Genomic DNA, 16520 nt, shown 5'->3' with positions numbered 1-16520 from the left:
ATTTATCAATCATACTAAGACACTGTTATTGCTCGCTGAAGTAAGTTCTTATCACCTTCCCTAGCCAACATGTGTTTCTGGTCTCTCTGGTGACCCCCTGGGGTCAGTAAACAACCTGTTGGGAGATACACAAGCCAGTTGAGAAAACACATTTCAGACCTGACCTGCGTTTACTTTAAGATAAGGGTCTCATCAAACCCTCCTTTGAAGCTCTGTCTGTAACGAGATACATACTCACCAGGCCAGTACTAGTCTTCTATTTGTCCTGAGAAGACATTTACAACACATAATAATAATAATAATTTTATTTATATAGCGCTCTTTCTCCTAACAGGACTCAAGGCGCTTTACATCAAAACAAGCATAATACAGAAGCAGAGGTGTATCTAGGGGTCCGGGCGCCCCTGGCAAAGTAAGGGACTGACGCCCCCATATTTGAAATAGGGAAGGTGCATAGGCAAAAAAGGTGCATGATCTTGTGGGAAAGGGACATGACCACACAATAGTACCCCCAATTCAAACTACATTACACAGTAGTACCCCTTATACACATTATGTCACACCATAGTGCCCCATACACATCATGCCCACACAGTAATCCTTGTCGCACTGTGGAGAAATCAGCAGTGCCTAGCCAAGGAGGGGCGCTGCCCAGCGATGTTACCTGCAGTCAGGGGGTATATCAAATATTAATGGCAGTGAAAAGGTATCTCTGCGCACTACCTAGTAGTGGCGATGTAGTGATATATTAAGAATAGCATTCTAGTAGTTTATTTTGAGTTTCTTCACTATGGTGCTGAACACCGGTGCCAGCTCTTGGCTGCTGTGCGAACCACCAGCCCAGGCACTGCCACTACTCAGTGATTCCACTCATTGGTCGAGGGTGGCACTGCCGGGCGGCGCCCCCTCATCGGCTGGCGCCCCTGGCGAGTGCCATCCTGGCCAATGGGTAGATACACCCCTGTACAGAAGATTAATACAGCACTACACAGGCCACACAGGCATAAAAATGAAAGCCTAAAATGCATAGAGTAATCATAATGCAGGGTTGGTGTAGGCATTTTGGGTAATAACTTCCATGGGCTGTGTATTCCACCCTCACAGGGTACCAGGTGCGGCAGCCATCTTCGGCGCACAGCGTAGGATTACCCTAGGTGGAACAGTCCATCCCTAGAAGAGGTGACACAAAATGGGGGTGATTGCAGCATCCTAACATTCAGAGTAGGGTACAAACAAAACCATCTGGTCCATGTATTTTCATCCCATCCACAAGCATACCAGATGAGGCAGCCATATTGGGCGCACTAGAGAGGTTACACTGGAAGGTAAGCCATACATGGGCCCAATGCATACATGGGAGAACGGGCACTTGTGTAGTCGTATGATATAATCTGTATGAACAATCCACGTGAGGCACATCCTGCCCGCAGAGGAACCACCAGAGGCCCCCATTTGGGGTGCACTGTGTTAGATGCTGTTGGCAGGGTGTGCAATCAGTGGAGGCACACCTCACAGGAATACCACATGGTGGGGTGGAAGTATGCAGTAAAAGTGTTTTTTGTTTTTTTTAAAGAAGAAAGCATATGGTGAGATCACCTTTGCAGGTAAACAATGAAAGGAGGGAAATGATCCTGGTCTAATAGAAGCAGTACGGGGGGTATGAGAATGTGGGGAGCACACCAAAATCCAATGAAAATGACCCTGCTGGGCCTGGCCTAGGTGCTTACCCCCCTCCAGTGCTCCCTGCTCACCTTGAGGGGTAAGCCTGTAAGGCACTGCTGATGTTCTCTGCCAGAGGGTTAGTGGGCGTAGTCCTGGTGATTTCATTGCAGAGGTTTGGTGAGTCCACATAATGTTCCTGAAATCTTTCTTGATGTTGTCCAATGTTTGTTCAACTGTTTTTTTAACTGTTACTTTTCAAAACGCTTAGAGATAGGAACGCTTTCAGTATTGGAACGCACAGCTGACACGCACAGCTGTGCTTGGTTGAAACTACAGATATACTATGGTAGATTGACACAACTACAGCTGAGCCAAATGTTCCACTAATCAAAGGGGTTAAATTACACAGTGTTTGACTAAGCAAACACCAGCCCAGTCTGCCTTCATTAAATATGCGCCACTAACCAAAATGTGAAACACAGGTAATTTAAATTACAAACAAATCCAAAAATCACATAACTATCTAACAAAAGATTTGAACATACATTTAGTACAGAGATGTTTTGTGGAGGTTCAGATTGCAATAGGCAGATTACAGGGTGAGATTTAAACATACCTGAGGATGAGAAGAAAAGGAAGATGGTTAATTCCAGATCAATGCTAAGGATAACTGTTTTAACATACAATACAATAGATCACATACAGTACTTAATATAGTTTTTATGGATATAGAGAGGAAGGGGATACAATATGCTTCCCTGAAGCCTTCCCTGCCTGACTTATCAAAGAGCTTGGCTACCTTGACACATAGCAGAGTTCCTGCTGAGAAGGGCAGTTTGGAATGACCTTTTCACACAGGATTTATTCATAACCACACACAGGGCATTTGCAGAGATTGATCAATATAATATTATTTGCAGTTATGCACGTTCTGGCATCAGAATGGTGTCCAATCATGACAGTTGCTACACAGCAAACTGAACCCAGAATACAGCTAAGCAACATGGCAGTTGTTTTCACAGCTTGCGCAATATTGTTTATTTATTTATTTAGTTTCTCATATAGTGCAGCATATTCCATTGCACTTTACAATTGGAAACAACAGTGATAAGACAAACTGGGTAATAACAGACAGACATAGCGGTAGGAAGGCCCTGCTCACAAGCTTACAATCTATAGAGAAATTGGAAGGATACATAAGAATAGGCACTATCTATAGCAGGGGTGGGGAACCTCCGGCTCGCGGGCTGTATAAGGCCCGCAAGGCCATTTGTTCTGGCCCACCAATTGCTGTATGTCAGTGAGACACGCCGACCCTCAGTCCAGCGGCAGCATGTCTCGGCTGTCAGGGCAGGAAGAAGAGCGCAGCTATGTCCGGAGGAAGGTACAATCTCAAACCAGTCACCGATTCATAAGCCAATCAGAGCTTTCAGACTGGCAGCCAATCAGGAGCCGCCGCTGCTGGTCCACGAGCTCTGATTGGCTCACGAACCAGGAGCTGGCTTGAGGTCCTACACACCGCCGCCTGACATAGCTTCACTCTCCTCCCTGCCCTGACCCTTGACACACACCGCCACTGGACGGAGCACTAAGGGGCAGGAGAGGCACACGCTGCGCTCTCCTCCCCTCCCCTTGACACACCGCAGCATCAGCGGTGAGCAGCAAAGTGGGGTGGGGGGTGGGCATATGTGGGGCATTTGTGTATCTGGTACTGTGGGGCATTTGTGTATCTGGCACTGTGGGGCAATGTGTATCTGGCACTGTCGAGCAATGTGTATCTGACACTGTGGGGCATTTGTGTATCTGGCACTGTGGGGCATTTGTGTATCTGGCACTGTGGCAGCATATGTGTTTCTAGCACTGCACTATTGGGGGTATATGTGTATTACGTCCCATTTTAATTGGCTACACCCATTTTTGGCGCGTAACTACTGGCGCGTAAATACTGGAGGGCAGGCTAATTTTTAAGTTGATAATTTTTGCATGGCCCGCAAAGGATTTTATAAATATCCAAATGGCCCTTGGTAGAAAAAAGGTTCCCCACTCCTGATCTATAACATAACAGTCTCACCAGATTGCAATGACAGTCCTGATGGGATATAATTAGATATGAATGCTTCTGAGGTGTGGATTATTAGATCTACACTAAAAAGGTCTACAGTCAAAAGGTCTACCACTAATGGTATACATGCATTATGATGACAGGGTTAAAAGGTAGACATAGAATAGGTATACAATAGAAAAGGTTGATAAAGACACAATTTTTGGGGGTTTTTGTCACTTTTCTGCCACAAACAAGCCCCATTAGTGACAAACAACAATATATATAGCGCTGCTGTGCCAAGGTGAAAATATTATCAAAACAATAGGAATGTACTATTAAAATATTTATTGAACAATCACATTACACATGGACGGTGTTTAAAATCAATTAAAATATAGTACATGTAAATACTCCTATATACCTATAATAATTATCACAGTAAAGGACTATTGTGCAATAGAAACCATAAGCATATTAGCAGATGACAATATAAACTTTAAGAATCATCCATCAATTAGAACTGTTTTTTACAATCGATCACAGTTCAAAGTTCCATTTGAAGCTCATGGATTATGTTATACTCCAAAGTGCTAGATTTCCAAATCTTTAGGAGACCAGCTCTCAGGTGTATGATTTTAAAAAACTGTTTCCGCTGTTATCAAATATCGGCTTTGTCCATCAGTCAGCATAGACTTTAATATTTGTAAGGTGCATATAAAAGTCCCACACAAGCGCTCCAAAATGTATGGAGATTTTAAAGGGCAGACTCTGGTTATCTCTCACCCATATTCAGAACATGCACGGGGACGGGTTTCCACGCTCCACTAGTAGCCACTCATTCCTGGGATCACAATAAGCTGCATGCACCAAGCCTCAAACAGTCCCTCTTAACGTGTTTCTCCGCTTGATAAGTACTCAGCGGCTTCATCAGAAGAATGGCCCCATTAGTGTACCACGTCCCCTTGCATGGCTTGCTTCTCTCACCATGCATCGGGAAAGCTGCCTCGCTCCGCTACCGCTGCATTCAGCACAGGTTTCTATGCCCAATTGTAGTCCATGTGGATGGTAAAGTATGAAAAAGTTTTAAAAAAAATAAAAAATCTTGTGTCTACCTTATGTATGTCGACCTTTTGAACCTGTTGACCTTTTGAACTGTCTTCCTTTTACATGTCGACCTTTTTTACCCTGTCGCCCTAATGCATGTCTACCATTAGTGGTAGACCTATTGACTGTAGACCTTTTTAGTGTAGAGCTATAGTCCAGTTACCATGCTTCTGAAGGTCATGTGGGCAGTTCAGGAATTTGATAGGCTTACCTGAAGAAGTGAGTTTTTAGGGAACGCTTGAAAGTTTGGAGGTTAGAGGAGAGCATTATCATGTATGGGAGGGCATTCCATAGGGTGGGTGTTGCCCGAATAAAGTCCTGCAATTGTGAATTGGAGCAAGTAATCCATGCAGATAAGAGATGTAAATCTTATGCAGAGCAAAGAGTTCGAGTTGGGAGATATTTTGAGATAAGTAAAGAGATACAGTGCATCTGGAAAGTATTCACAGCGCTTCACTTTTTCCATATTTTGTTATAAATCTGAAAACGAAAGGTTGTATTGATCTGCGCTCCTAATTTATGCAGCTGGCAACCTAATCGGGTTACACCATACCCGTATAGTCACATATAAAAGTAAAAGGGTTTAGGTTGCCTGCGCTGAATCCAATCCTTTATATATAAACAGTTTATTGCGGGTATATTAAAACCGCCCGTGCTGTTCAAATATAATGTGAACCATTCAGTTTCATATAATTTCACCAGAAACTTATACCAAATGGATATTATATATTATAAAATCCTCATCATAATATATTGTTAATAGTAAAATCACAAGCCCGGTTTATGGACAACCACCCTTCGGCTTGATTCCCCTCCGTGGCTTGCCCCGTGGGCAGACACTTACTTTAGTGTTCTCACCCGTAGTCACAGAAAGGTATCTTTTCCACGAAGCCCACTTATGTGCAATATGGTTTTCCACGAAGCCCCACTTATGTGCAATAAGGTTTAAACGACACACCAAACTTACATTTTACTTCGATCTCGCGTGCTCCAAAAGGTTTCTTTAGGTCCCCGTTCTTTTTATAGAATCAACAGAACCGTGTGGATCCAAAGATAAAAGATTTATTTTAACATAAAATATGGTTAAAAGTCCAGGTACATCTTCTCAGTCACTAACAGGATGGTCAAATAGCACACTTAGCCCGGTTTCCGTACGTGCTGCAGTCCACGATCGGCGCCGGGGCAACAGATGTTAGATACGGCTCAGACTCCCCCTGAAGTGGCTTCCGTAGCTCCTGGAAATGACGGCCTCTATTTTGTTATGTTACAGCCTTATTCCAAAATTGAATAAATTAATTTTCCCTCAAAATTCTACACACAATACCCCATAATGACAACATGCAAAAAGTTTTTTTTTTTTAGATTTTTGCAAATTTATTAAAAATAAAAAACTAAGAAATCACATGTACATAAGTATTCATTGTCTTGCTTGGGAGATTAGCTTTGCAGCTGCATTCAAAATGAATTATAGTGGTGAGAGTCTTTTCTTGGAAACACCAGTAAGGAGACAATTGCAATAATCAATGCGGGAGATAATGAGAGCATGGCTTAGTTTTTGCAGTGTCTTGTGTAAGGTAAGGTCGTATTTTGGATATGTTTTTACGATGCATGTAACATGATTTGAATGTGTGGAGCAAAGGACTTATTTCATTTGATGGTGCAGGTGGAAGGGCAAGAGATCTGGGCCTTAGTTGACACCGGCAATTAATTAACTATAATCTCTGCTAAACTGGTTCTGCCCGGGGCTGATAAGGTACTACCCCTAGTGTAGTGGCGGAACTAGTGAGCGGTGGGCCCAGGTGCGACAAAATGCTTTGGGCCCCCCCACCCCTCATCCCGTCCAAGTCCACCCCCTCACCCAGATGATCTGGTGAGGGGGACCTGCTCCTCAAGGCCAGGGAAATGGATACCTAGCAACAGTGCCATAACTAGACATTTTATCGCTGTGTGCAAGAAACTGCATCGGAGCCCCCCCCCCTCTATGTAAAACAGGGGCAGTGTGCGCCATAAACGCGCACCAAAAATATAGGGTCGTAGCTTCATGGGGACGGGGTATGGCCACAAAATAATACTAATTCATATAATGGTGCACAGTAGTCTCCATTATTCAAATTACGCTGCACAGTAGCACCACTACACCAGTTAGAGCCCCTTTTACACATTACGGCGGAGAGATTCCCCTTTTTACACATTATGGCAGACAGTGTCCCATTTTTACACATTACGGCAGATGGCGTCCCCTTTTTTACACATTACGGCAGACGGCGTCCCCTTGTTTACACATTACGGCAGACGGCGTCCCCTTTTTACACATTACGGCAGACAGCATCCCCTTTTTTAAACATTAAGGCAGACAGCATCCCCTTTTTTACACATTACGGCAGACAGCGTCCCCTTTTTACACATTACGGCAGACAGCGTCCCCTTTTTTACACATTAAGGCAGACAGTGTCCCCTTTTTACACATTATGGCAGACAGCATCCCCTTTTTACACATTACGGCAGACAGAGTCCCCCTTTTTACACATTAAGGCAGATAGACAGAATAGATAGATAGATAGATAGATAGATAGACAGACAGAATAGATTATACTTACTGTCTCCTCTGGCAGTCAGGCTCCTCGGTGCAGCAGCTTCTGGCAGATGATGATCCTGGGTAGGGGAGAAAGTGTTACGTTCCTGATGCTCAGAACTAGAAAGATGTTGCGAAGTGAGTCCAGAGCACCAGGACGTGACGCTGAAATAGGGAGGGAATGGGAATAGCCCCTAGCACCCTACCTCCGTTGTTTTACCCGTGTGGTCAGTTCACGCCTGAGTGACTATGGTTTCTTGGGCCCACGGCAGCCACGTTTGAAGGGCGGATTAGGTCTGCCCAACTCCGATACCCCCAGGTCTTAGAGTGAGACAAAGCGTGAACCGAGACAGGATAATAACAAGGGGACCTCTAACTAAAGCAAACAGAAGCTAGGGGCTACTAACTACCCTAAAACTAAATATATGTGCTGCACGCCGCCAAAGGAAATGAACAACAAAAGATATCACTGTCCACTCCCCCACACGGCACCGCTGAGTTCCGGGGAGGACAGTGAAAAGCGGAAACCTCCGCAAAAACCACCAATACAAAAAGTACCAAAAGGACTAAGCGGCCTAGGCCGCAACACACGGCAGAAGCCGCTACCCGAAACCGGGAGAGAACCACAACAAACGAAAACCCCCAGATGACTGCAACAGGTTCACTTGAACAGGAAGGATTCTCAGGACCGGCTTCAGAACTCCAGGACTCAGGAGCACAGGGAGCAGGATCGACCAGATACAGCTGACCAGGAACAGACGTTACAAGGCAGGAACAGCATACAGGAAGCTATCACCGGCGTCTGTGCCAGGTAGTGAGGGAGAATATAACAAGGAGCCCTCCAATAGCTGCAGCGAAGCTTAATTAGTAATGTCGTGCAGCTGCCCTGCTGCACGACCAGAGCTAACAGGTGTATTGATTGATAGGAAGCAACGGGGAACGCGGTTCGCCTGTAGCGTCCCCGTTGCTAAGGGTCCGGCGGCTACGCGCGCACGGCGTCCCAGCGTTGCCAGGGACCCGGCGGCTCAGCGCGCATGGCATCCTGGCGTTGCCAGGGACCCGGCGGCTCAGCGCGCACGGCGTCCTGGCGTTGCTAGGCGCCGGGCGGGCAGGAAGGGAGGTGCGGCGGCCGTGAGCGTCGTTCGGAAGCAGACCGAGCGGCGCCGCGGACCGCGGCACCTAACAATACCCCCCCCCTAAAGCCGGGTTTCTGAGGAAATTCCTGAAAGAATAATCTCTTAAATTTAGGGGCATGTAGATCCTTATCCAGGACCCAAGACCTTTCTTCCGGGCCATAGCCTTTCCACTGAACCAAAAAATAAAGCCGGCCCCGAGAAACTTTGGAATCTAAAACCTTCTCCACCAAGAACTCTTGTTGCCCCTGAACATCCACCGGAGGTCTACCCTGGGAAGTCTTCCGAGGGAATCTCCTGGAAGAAAAATACTGCTTTAGAAGGGAACAGTGAAAAGTATTGCCAATTTTGAGTGATTTAGGCAAGCGTAGCCGAAAAGCAACTGGGTTGACCTTCTTAATGATAAGGAACGGTCCAATAAATTTGGGTCCCAATCTAGCCGAGGGTTGTCGGAGCTTCATGTTGCGGGTTGACAACCACACCTTATCTCCCACCTTAAAAGTGCATGGGCGTCGGAACCTATCAGACATTTTTTTTTCTCGGAAGGCAGCCTTCTTAAGGGCAAGGTGCACCTTTTTCCAAATCATTCTGAGACGGGAAGTTAAGGTCAACGAGGAGACTGGAAAATGAGGGTCAAAAGAATTGGCTCTAGGATGAAAGCCCAAGACCGAAAAGAATGGGGACTCCTTGGTGGAAGAGTTATTATAGGCAAACTCGGCCAAAGGAAGAAATTCAGACCAATCATTCTGAAGTTTGGCCGAATATAGCCGTAAATACTGTTTTAACGACTGATTAACACGTTCAGTTTGTCCATTAGACTGTGGATGGTACCCAGATGCTAAAGAGAGTTTCATATTTAATGAGGCACAAAAACGTTTCCAGAAACGGGCGATGAATTGCGGTCCCCGATCAGAGACAATATCCCTGGGTAAACCATGGAGCCTGAACACATGGCGGAGAAATAAAACTGCCAACCCTTGAGCAGAGGGTAATCGGGGGAGAGCAATGAAGTGGGCCATCTTACTAAAACGGTCTACTACCACCCAAATGACTCGAAATCCAGCTGAAAGAGGAAGGTCCACCACGAAATCCATGGATATATGTGACCATGGCCTGAGAGGAATGGCTAAAGGTATGAGTTGCCCGACCGGCAACGATCGAGATACCTTGAACTGAGCACAAACCTGACAGGAACGGACAAATTCCCTTACATCTTTAGAAAGATTAGGCCACCACACTGAGCGAGAGATTAACTCCAAGGTCTTAGTGATACCCGGATGACCAGAAACCTTATTATCATGAAACTCAGCTAGAACAGTGCCTCTCAGAAATTCAGGGACGAAGAGACGATCTGCAGGAGTGACTTTGGGAGCCTTCTGCTGAAGCTGGACTAGCTGTGTAAATAAATCCTGTGTGAGGCCAGCCCGGATGACAGATGATGGAACTATGGAAGTAGTAGCCGGGTGGTTGTTGTGAACCGGAAGAAAACAACGTGACAGGGCATCGGCTTTTGTATTCTTGGAACCGGGCCTGAAGGTGATAATAAACCTGAAACGAGTAAAAAACAACGCCCAACGTGCCTGTCGAGCATTAAGCCGTTTAGCTGACTCAATATACTGCAGGTTCTTGTGGTCAGTAAACACCGTAATGGTATGCCTAGCTCCTTCCAGCCAATGCCTCCACTCCTCGAAAGCCCATTTAAATGCCAACAATTCTCGATTACCAACATCATAGTTGGATTCTGCGGAGGAGAATTTCCTGGACATGAAGGCACATGGGTGTAATTCCTGAGACTCCGGGTCTTCCTGAGAAAGGATAGCCCCCACTCCAACCTCTGAGGCATCTACCTCGACAATAAAGGGGAGCTCCGGGTTAGGGTGTCTGAGCACTGGAGCTGAGACAAAGGCCTTAAGGCCAGAAAGGCAGACTTGGCTTCAGGCGACCAATTGGAAGGGTCTGCTCCTTTTTTAGTCAATGCTACTATAGGAGCAACCAAATCAGAGAAGGTATGAATAAAACACCTATAGTAATTTGTAAACCCTAAAAAGCGCTGAATTGCTTTTAAGTTCGTGGGTTGTGACCAATTTAGGATGGCCTGGACTTTTTTTGGTTCCATGAAAAACCCCTTAGTAGAAATAATATACCCCAGGAAGGACACTTCTGTGATGTGGAAATCACATTTCTCCAGTTTGGCGTATAAATGATTTTCCCGTAACTTCTGAAGGACCAGTCGCACATGGGTAATATGTTGTTCTAAAGAATCGGAGTAAATCAAAATGTCGTCTAAATAAACGACCACGAACTTTCCTAGAAAGTCGCGAAGGACGTCGTTAATGAGATCTTGAAATACAGCAGGAGCATTTGACAGCCCAAACGGCATCACCAGGTATTCATAATGTCCCGACTGTGTGCTGAAAGCCGTCTTCCACTCATCCCCAGATTTAATTCGGATGAGATTGTAAGCCCCTCTAAGATCGATCTTGGAAAAGATAACGGCAGTCCGGAGCTGATCAAATAGTACTGAAATCAGTGGCAAGGGGTAGGTGTTTTTAACAGAGATTTTATTCAAAGCCCGAAAATCAATACATGGTCTGAGCGACCCATCTTTTTTCTCAACAAAAAAGAACCCTGCACTCAATGGAGATTTCGAGGGCCTAATGAAGCCTTTTTTTAGACTCTCCTGTACATAATCATTCATTGCCGTAGTTTCCGGCCCAGACAGGGCATATAGTCTCCCCTTAGGTAAAGAGGCACCGGGAACTAAGTCAATAGCGCAGTCATAGGACCGATGAGGAGGCAGAATATCCGCATTACCCTTGGGGAAAACGTCGGCAAAGTCCTGATATTCCAAAGGAATAAGTTCTGGGGTGACTGCCGCAACCCGGACTGGACGGGAAATACATTCCTTAACACAAAAGAGACCCCATCGGGAAATCTCCCCAGACTGCCAATCTATGGTGGGATTATGAAAGGCAAGCCAGGGGCGACCCAGAACTACGGGGACAGCCGGACAATGGGTAAGGTAAAATTCGATTTTCTCTGAATGTAGGGCCCCCACTGTCCGTTGTACTGGAGGTATGCGGTGAGTGATTACCCCGTTAGAAAGCGGACCACCATCCAAGCCGTGCATGGTGATACGTTTATCCATAGGTATCTGTGGAGCGCCCAAAGCCTGAGCCCAACCAAGATCCATGAAATTTCCCGCAGCTCCACTGTCGACGAAGGCCGACACCAACGAACTGAGGCTACTAAAGGAAATTTTTACAGGAACTAATAAGGAATCATTAGAGGAGATTAACTGCAGACCCAAGTGAACCCCCTCACTATTCACTTGGTCAGAGCGTTTCCCTGCTTATTCGGGCACTTACGTGCGAGATGTCCCTTGCCACCACAATACAAGCAAAGACCAGAATTTAGCCTTCTGGTTCTTTCCTCTGGGGACAGCCGGGAGAGACCCATTTGCATGGGCTCCTCGACGTCCTCAGGGAAAGTATACACACATGGACTAGGCCTGAAACTAGCTCCTCTTTCAGCCTTCCGCTCCTGGAGACGACGATCAATTTTAATAGCAAGCTCCATGAGTTTGTCTAGAGTCTCTGGAGCGGAGTACTGAAGGAGACTGTCTTTAATAACTTCAGACAAACCGAGGCGAAACTAACTGCGCAAGGCCGGGTCATTCCAGCCACAGACGTTCGACCAACGGCGAAACTTGGTACAATACGCCTCTGCTGGATTTTTCCCTTGCTTAAGTGCACGCAGGTGGCTCTCAGCCGACGCTTCTCTATCAGGGTCATCATACAAAAGGCCTAAGGACTTAAAAAAGGCATCTACAGATAGCAAGGCAACATCATCGGCTTTTAGCCCAAAAGCCCAGGTTTGTGGATCGCCTTGTAGTAATGACATCACAATCCCGACCCGTTGAGACTCAGTACCAGAGGATCGGGGCCTTAAATGAAAATAAAGCTTACAAGCTTCCTTGAAATTAAAAAAATCCTTCGGTTACCCGAAAAACGGTCAGGTAGATGCATCTTTGGTTCTGGAATCATACTCTGGGAGGCTCGCAAAAGATCTTCCTGCGATCTCACCCGAAGAGTAAGATCCTGAACCATCTGAGTTAGTTCCTGAATCTGGTTGGCCAAAAGCTGGCTGGGATTTGGTCCTAATACTGCCGGATTCATGAGGCCAAATTTCAAAGCCCACCAAATACAAATAACTTTTTTTTTTTTGTGTGTTTTTGGGCCGGTGATAATGTTACGTTCCTGATGCTCAGAACTAGAAAGATGTTGCGAAGTGAGTCCAGAGCACCAGGACGTGATGCTGAAATAGGGAGGGAACGGGAATAGCCCCTAGCACCCTACCTCCGTTGTTTTACCCATGTGGTCAGTTCACGCCTGAGTGACTATGGTTTCTTGGGCCCACGGCAGCCGCGTTTGAAGGGCGGATTAGGTCTGCCCAACTCCGATGCCCCCAGGTCTTAGAGTGAGACAAAGCGTGAACCGAGACAGGATAATAACAAGGGGACCTCTAACTAAAGCAAACAGAAGCTAGGGGCTACTAACTACCCTAAAACTAAATATATGTGCGGCACGCCGCCAAAGGAAAAGAACAACAAAAGATATCACTGTCCACTCCCCCACACGGCACCGCTGAGTTCCGGGGAGGACAGTGAAAAGCGGAAACCTCCGCAAAAACCACCAATACAAAAAGTACCAAAAGAACTAAGCGGCCTAGGCCGCAACACGCGGCAGAAGCCGCTACTCACGAAACCGGGAGAGAACCCCAACAAACAAGAACCCCCAGATGACTGCAACAGGTTCACTTGAACAGGAAGGATTCTCAGGACCGGCTTCAGAACTCCAGGACTCAGGAGCACAGGGAGCAGGATCGACCAGATACAGCTGACCAGGAACAGACGTTACAAGGCAGGAACAGCATACAGGAAGCTATCACCGGCGTCTGTGCCAGGTAGTTAGGGAGAATATAACAGGGAGCCCTCCAATAGCTGCAGCGAAGCTTAATTAGTAATGTCGTGCAGCTGCCCTGCTGCACGACCAGAGCTAACAGGTGTATTGATTGATAGGAAGCAACGGGGAACGCGGTTCGCCTGTGGCGTCCCCGTTGCTAAGGGTCCGGCGGCTACGCGCGCACGGCGTCCCAGCGTTGCCAGGGACCCGGCGGCTCAGCGCGCACAGCGTCCTGGCGTTGCTAGGCGCCGGGCGGGCAGGAAGGGAGGTGCGGCGGCCGTGAGCGTCGCTCGGAAGCAGACCGAGCGGCGCCGCGGACCGTGGCACCTAACAGAAGGAGGAGGAGGGAGGGGGACTCGGGAGCCGCAGCAGCGCTATGTAATTTGGTGGAGGCGCTGCTGCAGCTGTCCCTCTCCTTCCACATAGGCTGCCCACCACCGCTGTGATGAGGGAAGCGCTTCCCAGAATTCACAGCGGTGGCCAGCCTATGTGGAAGGAGAGGGACAGCTGCAGCAGCGCCCCCACCAATTACACTGTACTGCTGCAGCTCCCTGCTCCTCCCCCCCCCCCCCTCCCGTGGCCGCTGTGTCCCTGCTGCTCCTCTCCTCGGCGGGCGGCGGTGGATTATTACCACAGTCTATCACCCGTAAACAGACTGCCTAGTAGAACGCTTTAACCAGACCCTTATACAGATGCTGAAAAGGGAAGTGTCACAAGAAAAGCACAATTGGGAATTACTCCTGCCCTATCTGATGTTCTCAGTTCGAGAGGTATCTCAATCCTCCACGGGTTTCAGTCCCTTCAAACTCACCTATGGGAGGCAACCTAGAGGGATTTTGTATGGTTTGAAGGTAGGGTGGGAGCAACAGTCATGGCAAGATCCTAATTTCGTTCAGTTTGTATCCCAACTGTATGGCTGGCTAAGATAGAGTGCGACACTTCTTAACAAACATATGGACGGGGCTCATGTGACCGTAGTCAACTAATCTATTAAACTGGGAGACAAGGTGCTGGTTCCTGTGCACTGAAAGGAAATTGTATTCTCAGTAGCAAGGCCCTTATGAGGTCATTGAGGCAGTAGGACCTGTAAACTACAGGGTTCGACAGGAGGAAGGAATTACAAATCTACCATATAAATCTGTTATCATATAAATCTCTTTCTATGGAAAGACAGTGCCAGTCAGCCCTCTTTAGTGGCAAAGAAAACCCCAGACTGACAGGTAGCCCTTGAAGTCCCCCATTAATCCTAGCCCAAAACAGGAAGTGCTGAGTATAGTAGCACGATACCCGTCATGCCTAGCAAAGTTTGGGGATCCGGCAGCTGAGATTTGCCCAAGGAGGTAGTAGGCTGTGGAAGAACAAGATGAGGGGGTTGGATAAAGTTCCTTTGCATGGGGCACGGAGCAATGAAGGATGTAGGCGGGGTTTGAGAGTCAATGGAAAGTATTTATTATGTACAGAGCTGAGGTAGAAAACTGAGGTTGGTGAACGGTGACTTGAGAACGTGGTCGTAGACAAAGAACTGCGGAACTGTGAGTGGGTAAAAAACGAGGCTGAAGACAAGAATCATGGACTGTGACTTATAAGATGAAACTGCGGTAGAGAAGCTGAGAACTGTGGATGGTAGTTTGGGTCGTGACTGGAGACTGAGAACTGTAGACTGTGGCTTGAAAGATGAAGCTGGAGATAACGAGCTGAGGACTGTGAATGGTGGTTCGAGGACTTGGCTGGAAGCAAGAATCTGCGGACTGTGGCTTGGAGGACGAGGCAAGAGACCCGGGGTCGTCCATGCCCAAAGGGTCTTACTGAACCGGGTTTTCCAAGAGCGTCTCCACGGGCAGCAGCAGGCTAGGAACGGCAAGACTGCAGCAGCAACTGAGAACTGGCAAAGCAGGGTTAGAAGTACCAGAATACAGCAGGAATCCTGGGAGCACAGGCTAAAGCACCTACAACAGGGTTGTAACGTGAAGCACTGGCGTCCCTGTCCTAAACCAGCCCCCTTTTATAGGAGGAAGTCTCCCTGGATTGGCTGGAAACCTAGGAACAGGAATTATGTCAGAAACTTGGTCTCCAACATGGCGGCGCCCAGTAATGCAGACCTTTTCTGGCAACATGCTGCTCACTGCCCCTGGTCTCCTAGGCAACGGTTTAGTGAAAGGGAGCTGCTGCAGCGGCGTCCCGCCGCCACGAGCAGACCCCCTCAGCGCCATTACCGCTGCCTGTACCCCTGAACCCAGCACCGCAGCCCTCCACCGCTGTTGCCCAGCCGCCCGTGAAGCCCGCCCCGCGGCTCCAGCATTCCGGTAAGATCCCGGACGCTGACAGTATCCCCCCCCTTTGCGGGTGGACTCCAGACACCTATAAGGTTTAGCTGGAAATTTGGCATGAAATGTCCGAAGAAGTCTTGGGGCATGGACGTCCTCTGCCTCTACCCAGGACCTTTTCTCAGGTCCATATCCCTTCCAATCAACTAGGTACTGGAGGCGACCGTATCGTTTGCGGGAGTCGAGGATCTTATGAATCTCAAATTCGTCTCCTTGTGTTGACTGGATCTTGGGTGATTTAGGCAGAGCAGCTCTGAATCGATTGAGTACCAACGGTTTTAAGAGAGAAATATGAAAAGCGTTAGGGATTCTTAAATGTGGATGTAACTTCACCTTGTAAGCCACAGGATTCAAAACTCTTTCGATTGGGTAGGGCCCAATAAACCTAGGAGCAAACTTCTTAGTAGGAACCTTCAATCTTAGGTTACATGTGAAAACCCAAACCCGATCTCACACTTTAAGGCTTGGTACCACTTTTCGCTTCAGATCTGCGTAGGTCTTATACTTCTTGGATGTCTTGAGCAAGGCCTTGTGAATTTGTCTCCAGGTTTCAGTAAATTGTCGAAGTGTTGACTCTGCGGCAGGAACCTCGAGTGTAGGCAGAAGTTGGAAGTCAGGAACTTTCAGATGATAACCATAATTAATGAAAAATGGAGAAGATTTTGTGGCAGAGTGATAAAGATTGTTATGGGCAAATTCTGCAAATGGGAGGAAGTC

This window comes from Pseudophryne corroboree, chromosome 12, assembly GCF_028390025.1.
Source record: "Pseudophryne corroboree isolate aPseCor3 chromosome 12, aPseCor3.hap2, whole genome shotgun sequence".
NCBI classification, from domain to species: Eukaryota; Metazoa; Chordata; class Amphibia; order Anura; family Myobatrachidae; genus Pseudophryne; species Pseudophryne corroboree.
This window is presented reverse-complemented; position numbering follows the sequence as displayed.